This window comes from Leptidea sinapis, chromosome 32, assembly GCF_905404315.1.
Source record: "Leptidea sinapis chromosome 32, ilLepSina1.1, whole genome shotgun sequence".
NCBI classification, from domain to species: Eukaryota; Metazoa; Arthropoda; class Insecta; order Lepidoptera; family Pieridae; genus Leptidea; species Leptidea sinapis.
In genome coordinates this window covers 10542335-10549682 of record NC_066296.1, presented here as the reverse complement: position 1 = coordinate 10549682, position 7348 = coordinate 10542335, and the positions used below count along the sequence as shown (strand labels likewise).

The window sequence follows — 7348 nt, the reverse complement described above, 5'->3', positions numbered from 1 at the left end:
AAAACTTAAAATGCTGCCCAAAGTAACTATTCCACGCGGACAAAGTCGCGAGTAAAAGCTAGTAATAATATATATAAACACTTTTAAGAGTAACTTTTTAGTTAAATGTATCTTGAGTATTGTATGCATATTGATGATGAAATTTTTGTTTTTTTTTAATGAAAATAAGGGACGAGCACGACGTTCAACTGATGGTAATTGATACGCTTTACCCGTTATAACACAGTGCCGCAACAATTGCTCTCGTCACCTTAAGACATAAGATGTTAAGTCTCATTTGCCCAGTAATTTCACTAGCTACGGCGCCCTTCAAACCGAAACACAGTAATGTTTACACATTACTGTTTCACGGCAGAAATAGGCGTTATAATTAAAACCTAATTCAAAAAGAAGTCAGTGCATTATTTAAACGAGATATTTGAATGTTGTGGCGTAATGTAAATAGCCGGTGGGTAATCCCGAGGCGCGGTTGCTTAGCAACGGCACGATCGCAAATTTTCTCATTTCACCCTTTGCCACGACTTGCCTACATATCAATTAAAACATTCCTTCAAATATGTTACCATTATGTTACTGAACAAGTAATGTAAAACAAGTTGAACAAAGCATACAAGATTTTATGACGATATGTCACTCGAACGGTTAGGTAAGTTGGCAGAGCACTGGCACGGAACGCCTGAGGTCGTGGGTTCGAGTCCCGCATCGTTCATAAAATTTTGTTTTCAAAATTTTATTTCTTTATTAATCCTAGAAGTGAGGGTTATCACTTTAAACACCTAACAAATTGTTTAAATTTACAAGAGCGACATCTCAAGTCAATTTCCTAATATGCAAATATTCGAGTTGAGCAGGTTATCAACTGTAAAGTAGATCCTGTAGATGAAGCCACAACCTGAGAGTTGAACAAAGCATACAAGATTTTATGACGATACGTCACTCGAACCGTTAACTCAGTTGGCAGAGCACTGGCACGGAACGCCAGTGGTCGTGGGTTTTAGTACCGCATCGTTCATAAGAAATTTTTTTTTCAAAATTTTATTAGTGTATTATGTTACTAGCTGACTAGTATAGCGAATGGAAACTTACCTTTTGCTTTACACGCTGAACATTTCATTACTTAAATTTGTAACGTATGTGCATAGAAACTAATATGCTTAGACCACACTAGCGTGTACACGACCTGGCAGCACAATAATGCTGCATGCCCAATTTTGATTTGTCAATATTTGCGTTAGCTTGTAAATACTCAGGAGCTAACGCAATGCGTGGGTGACTGTTGACGACAACTTAATTAGAATCGGCTACAGTAACAATAGATTCGCTTATGTTTTCTATCTTGCTTGTTCCGTAAATTTGTACAGTCTATCTACTTTTATCTTTTCACTGTATATGACCTAAAGATTCTCTAGTAATATTATAAAAAACCGACTTCAAAAACTAAAAAGTATAATATAACTTAATAGAGATTTAATTTAATACACCTCTTATGCAAATCTTATACGTTTAATATTAATAAACTACTATTATTATAGGGTTTAAGTCGGTGCTTGCCCGCATGGGTTGTTTGGTTGTAGACGACGCTATCAAGCACAAAGTCACGCGTGGCGAGTGTAGGTACCTGCTATTAAATTTCGCTTGGCACCGATTTCAAACCTATCAATAGGTAGCACATACAAATAATAGTACTTTATTAATATTTAAGGTATAAGATTTGTATAAGAGATTTGCTCAATAGTTTTTGCTATAACAAGTTCTGCGAGTGCAAATAAAGCTGCTTTCGTGAAATATAAAAACCATGATATCCAATGAACCCCGCTAGCTAGCAGAGTATACTAAAATAGTAAGGTTTGTAATGGCATATGTTTGATTGGTGTACAAAGAGCTGTATTTCAGTACCGATGCCCCATACCACAGAGTAGGGGTCCTGACGTATTAACCCATACAAAGAGGTTGTCCTCTTTGGTTACTGAAATATATTAAAAATAATTAATTCTTATTACAACATACCTACTCTTCTTCCATTATATGACTCTTAATTTCGAGACACAATGTAGCTTTTTCGTATCCCCTTTTTTATGAAAATAAGGGACGAGACGAACAGGACGTTCATCTAATGCTAATTGATACAGCACTACAATTGCGCTCGTTACCTTGAGACAAAAGGTGTTAAGTCTCATTTTCCCAGTAATTTCACTCGCTACAGCGCCCTTCAGAACGAAACACAGTAATGTCTACACATTACTGCTTCACGGCAGAAATACTTCGCCGCTATGGCACCCATAATCTAGCCGGCTTCTTGTGCAAAGGAGCCTCCCACTGGTACATCCCTGTCAAGGTGTTTGCAAAATGTCATCTGTTGAGTAGTTCAGGTACAAAAGCGCTGAAAACAAATAACCTCAAATTCGCGTTTACAATATTAGTTCAGATTATATAATCCACGCAGACAAAGGCAAATGAAGGAGCTTATACTATGATATAATTCACGACCGTTCTATGATAATCTCGTATATAACTAAACTTATAATCCGACGTGGTTGGCGCAAGGAAACCCATCGCGTCTTATTTGAATATGAATTAAAATATAACGTCCATGAAACGTTATTATATGAAAACGTGTTCTAATGATAATATTTTAAGCTCTAATAAGGTCTGATTAAACCCGTAAGTGTCACGTTTGGAATGAAGTTTATTTCAACCAGCTGAAAATAGAAGCTCGTCTGTTAATTTTGAAATTGATCTAGGAGACACGAGATTTGTGTTTATTCTTATAAGAAAACTAGCTGATACCGCGACTTCGTCTGCATTTTACAGTGAAACCATATAAGATAGTCTTCAAATCCTGACACATCTACACTACATAGCATAAAACAAAGTCGCTTTCTCTGTCCCTATATCCCTATGTATGCTTAACTCTTTAAAACTACGCAACGGATTTTGATGCGGTTTATTTTAATAGAGTGAGATTGAAGAGAGAGGTTTCTATGTATAATAACATCCATTAAATAGAGAAGAAATACTGTTATTTTTGAGGTTTCTAATGTGACGTCGTAAATAATTAAATTTTTTCCGCTTACATTGCAAACGCAGGATGAACTCTACGAGATTTATCAAAATAATGTACTAAGTATTGTACACATTGAAAAGGTCTACAGAAAAATCCGACATGGTATATGTCTATTTCTTATGGAGATCCCACAATAATTTTTTTTTTGACATCTACTTTTTACGACAAATAATGGCTAATTTTTGAAGCGATTTTAACCAATACAGCATTAATCCTTATCTAATTAAATACCTTAAATACATTGTTGATTTAATATAGATCTATATGGCCCTTTTAATATAGATCTATACGATTAAAATGAATATTTTAGAAGATATTACAGATTTAAATTTAAATTCCGGGACGTAGCGTTTGCGGCGGTCCCGGCCGGCCAGGGCGGTGGAAGCGTGTGTATAAATAGCGCGTCGGAAGCCGCGGTTCTCCCTATTTTTTTCAGTGAATAACATAGGCTATATTTTATATACCCGTGCGTAGACGGAGCGGGCCGCTAGATTTATATACAAAACAATCATATATCTTTCATCGTTAAGGCAGAATAAGAACGAAACGTGTTCGTTTTGCTACTTTTCTTACTTTGCAAATCCCACTACCATGAAAAAGTGTTTTCATTTTTCGAGTTCATATATAGTCTATGACACTCAAAAATAATGAGGCTTTCTATTGGTAACAGAATTAAAAAAAAAAAGATTTAGCTAACTATACCAATAGAAGTTTAATTTGCCATAGCAATCTTCCTCGAAAAAAGATTCATATAAAATGTTCGGAATGGGAGTGAAAAAGGGAAACTGAACGACATGAGATAATCTTCAATTCCAAGCTTGCTTATTATTTTTAAAAACCCTATATCTACGCGGACGAAATCGCGGGAATCAGGTAGTTACCAGTTACTATGGGTACCACAACGGCACCTATTTCTGCCGTGAAGCAGTAATGTGTTAGCATTACTGTGCTTCGGTCTGAAGGGCGGCGTAGCTAGGAAAATTACTGGGCAAATGAGACTTAACATCTTATGTCTCTAGGTGATGAGCGCAGTTGTAGTGCCGCTCAGAAGTTTTGGGTGTTTCAAGAATCGCGTATCAATTACCACCAGCTAAACGTCCCGCCCGTCTTGTCCCATATTTTCATAAAAAAAAAAATAGTTGTATATGAATAGGGACTATTTAGTAGCTATGGAAACGCCCACGCGTCTCCGTTAGGTAAACAGAACGTCGAACGAAGGTCACCACGAACATTCAGAGATTCATTTGTTGTTGCCAGTTGCCAGAGGAAGAAAATGAAATCGCTCTCAAACCTTAATAACTGTAAACACAGTACGTGTTAATGAACCACGAAAAACTTAACTCCGGAGGTATAGGATGTATTTTATTTTATAGCATCTACACATCATACGTCTACATCTATTACACATAAGAATACGTAATAGCTTTAAGGGTTTTTAAAGCGATAGCCTTCACTTCTGGGATTAATAAACAAATAAAATTTTATGAATTATGCGGCACTCGAACCCACGACCTCTCGCGTTCCGAAGTTCACGAAGAGTTGAACAAAGCATACAAGATTTTATGACGATATGTCACTCGAACGGTTAGCTCAGTTGGGAGAGTACTGGCGCGGGACGCGAGAGGTCGTGGGCTTGAGTCCCGCATCGTTCATAAGATTTTGTTTTTAAATTTTATTCGTGTACTTAATGTTGGTCAAATTCCTGTTAAATGTTAAGTTTATGACTAAAGAACAAAAACACTACTTTAGTAAAAAATCTTTCTATTTCCTTTTCTTTGCTAAAAACCTAAAATTATGTCTAACTGTGAAAAAGATTTTTTTTACTATCCTGGTGATCCTGGTTAGTTTATCGAACATATTAAGTTTATTGAATATAGTAAGACCAAAGGTGATGAGTAATATACAAATTACCAACTAAATCGCATGTATTACAGCAAGATAGTTTATGAATACATACAAATCAAAAAAAGCGCATAAAAAATAGGAATGTATTGCATTGTTATGAGTATAATTTGAATATAATTTTATAGGAGAGTTTTTTTGGAGGAAGGCTAGGATTCATCGATAGGATTTTATAACAGCGTTAATGCAGCAAGAGACTGATGAATGCGAAGGAAGTATGTACAGAGTAGGGACACCTTGTGTTATATCAGTTAGGCCTAAAAAGATTAATTATATACTCGTAGATACCCCTCATGATTTGACTGAGGATATAAGTATTTTAAAATTAATGAACTTACTAGAAAAATTAACATAAAACCCACATGGCCCAATGCAATGCGAGATACAAAAATACATAAGTATCGATTCTATAATAAATAAGTAATAGTTTAAATTTTCTTCGGAAAATATTTTTTTTACATTATCATAAAAAAGCCCTAACTAACTAATAAGTTTTATATGTAAATAAAAAGTTTGAAAATATAAGAATGAAAATAAATGTGGCAAAAAAAAAACGGTCGAATTTAGTAACAAGCGCCATCTATCGGATCGTCCTATGGTTGAGAACTACTCAGGCTAAATAAAACACTTCATTTAATTTTATAGAGTCACGGACGCTTTTTTAAGACACGCCCACAAAAAAATCTTATGTAAGAAAATTAGCAAAACATATTTTTATTGGAAACTCACAAAAAATAAACATAGCAGAGCGTGGTTTCGATCCACGGACCTCTGGGTTATGGGCCCAGCACGCTTCCACTGCGCCACTCTGCTTATGCTTGCTACGTTGAAATAACGGATCACGATCTACTAACTTGGTTTTGGTGACGTCATTATTGCGATAAGGAACATTGTACTACATTATCTCTATCATTATTCTAATATCAGCCGCGATATATCTTTGTGTTAGATGTTTTTTACCACATTGTATTCCATTTTTTATTCCGTTTCGTTGTCTTGCCATAACAAAACAACTATGATACTATTATTAATCGTACATCACATTGAATATCAAGTTATTTACTGAGTATTTTATGAAGCTTATAACATTATACAATAATAATGTGACTAAATATTAGTTTAGGTAAATTTTACGACTGATCGCAGTCGCCCTAGTGGACTCAAGCCGACTTTATCCGAACGAGCGTTACATAGCGAAGCGTAACAGCCCAGTCTCATTCAATACCCGGAAACAAAGCACTTCAATCATATTTACAATGGGTTTCAATATTAATCAATGGTAAAAAGTTGTCGTGTATGATAAGCTGATATCAACCAAACATTTATGGGGGCGTCCATAAATTACGTGAGATGTTTAAGAAGGGGAGGGGGTTGAGTCAAATCTCATCTAATCTTACGTTGCAGAGAGGGGGGGTCTCGGCAAATATCACGCAATTTTTTTCTAATTGAAACAAAAAAAAATATACTATTTTGATCCATTTTATAATACGGACATGTTGGATCCAATAGTCTCTCTTGAGACCGTGCATGATTCTCCACGGACTGAATTAGAGTAGATATTTTTTTTAATCACAGTAATTACGATTTAAGTAAGTATTCTATTGGTACACTTATAACTCTCAGCAAACGTAAGAAACCCACATTTTGAAAAATCTCACGTGAGATTGGGGGATGGGGGAGGGGGTTGAATAAAATCTCACGACACCTCACTAGGGGGGGAGGGAGGGAGGAACAGAAATTTCAAAATACATCTCACGTAATTTATGGAAGCCCCCTATCAATTCAAGTACTAAAAACTCAAAAATTTCCCCTCTGGTCGACAGCAAAGCAAAGTCAAGGCAGGGCACTAGTGATATCTAATCTTGCCACAGAGAAGCCATGCTATTCGAAAGCCACTAATTATTTACCATAACATTAGAATTGCTCATTACAATTGATAGCTCATAAGCTATCAATTCCACATCATTTCGTATGACAATTCTGAAGCAGACATAAACTTATACGTCACCAACATAATCAGAACCCTGTAGCCAGTGAATGTAAACACAAAACTAAATCTTATAACTTTAATGGTAGGTTTGATTATTGAATAAAGTTTGCGATAGCATGCCAAGCGTTCAAAAGTTCTTAGGGACTTTATTAAATTGGTTAGTTAGGTCAGTGGTTTGGAAGCGCACGATAAGTAAACTGTTATGAATGGTCTGGGGGATTTAATTTAATTTCTTTTTGGTAGGTTTCTTACAAAGCTTTTTTTTATACAGTAACAGATCTTTATTCGCGGTGTGTGTGTTCCGTAAATATGCTGCGAATACAGAAACCGCGAATATGGAATGGTAATTTATATGGGATTGTAGGGGATAAGAAACAATTTTATTAAAGTTT

The 7348-nt window shown here is 35.6% G+C and overlaps 1 non-coding gene across 1 annotated transcript; it reads right to left on the bottom strand.

The window, feature by feature from the left end:
* Positions 1 to 5707: 5707 nt before the first annotated feature.
* Trnam-cau (transfer RNA methionine (anticodon CAU)) lies at positions 5708 to 5779 on the bottom strand. The gene has a single exon. It is a non-coding gene; the product is annotated as a tRNA-Met (tRNA).
* Between the last annotated feature and the right edge of the window lie 1569 nt (positions 5780 to 7348).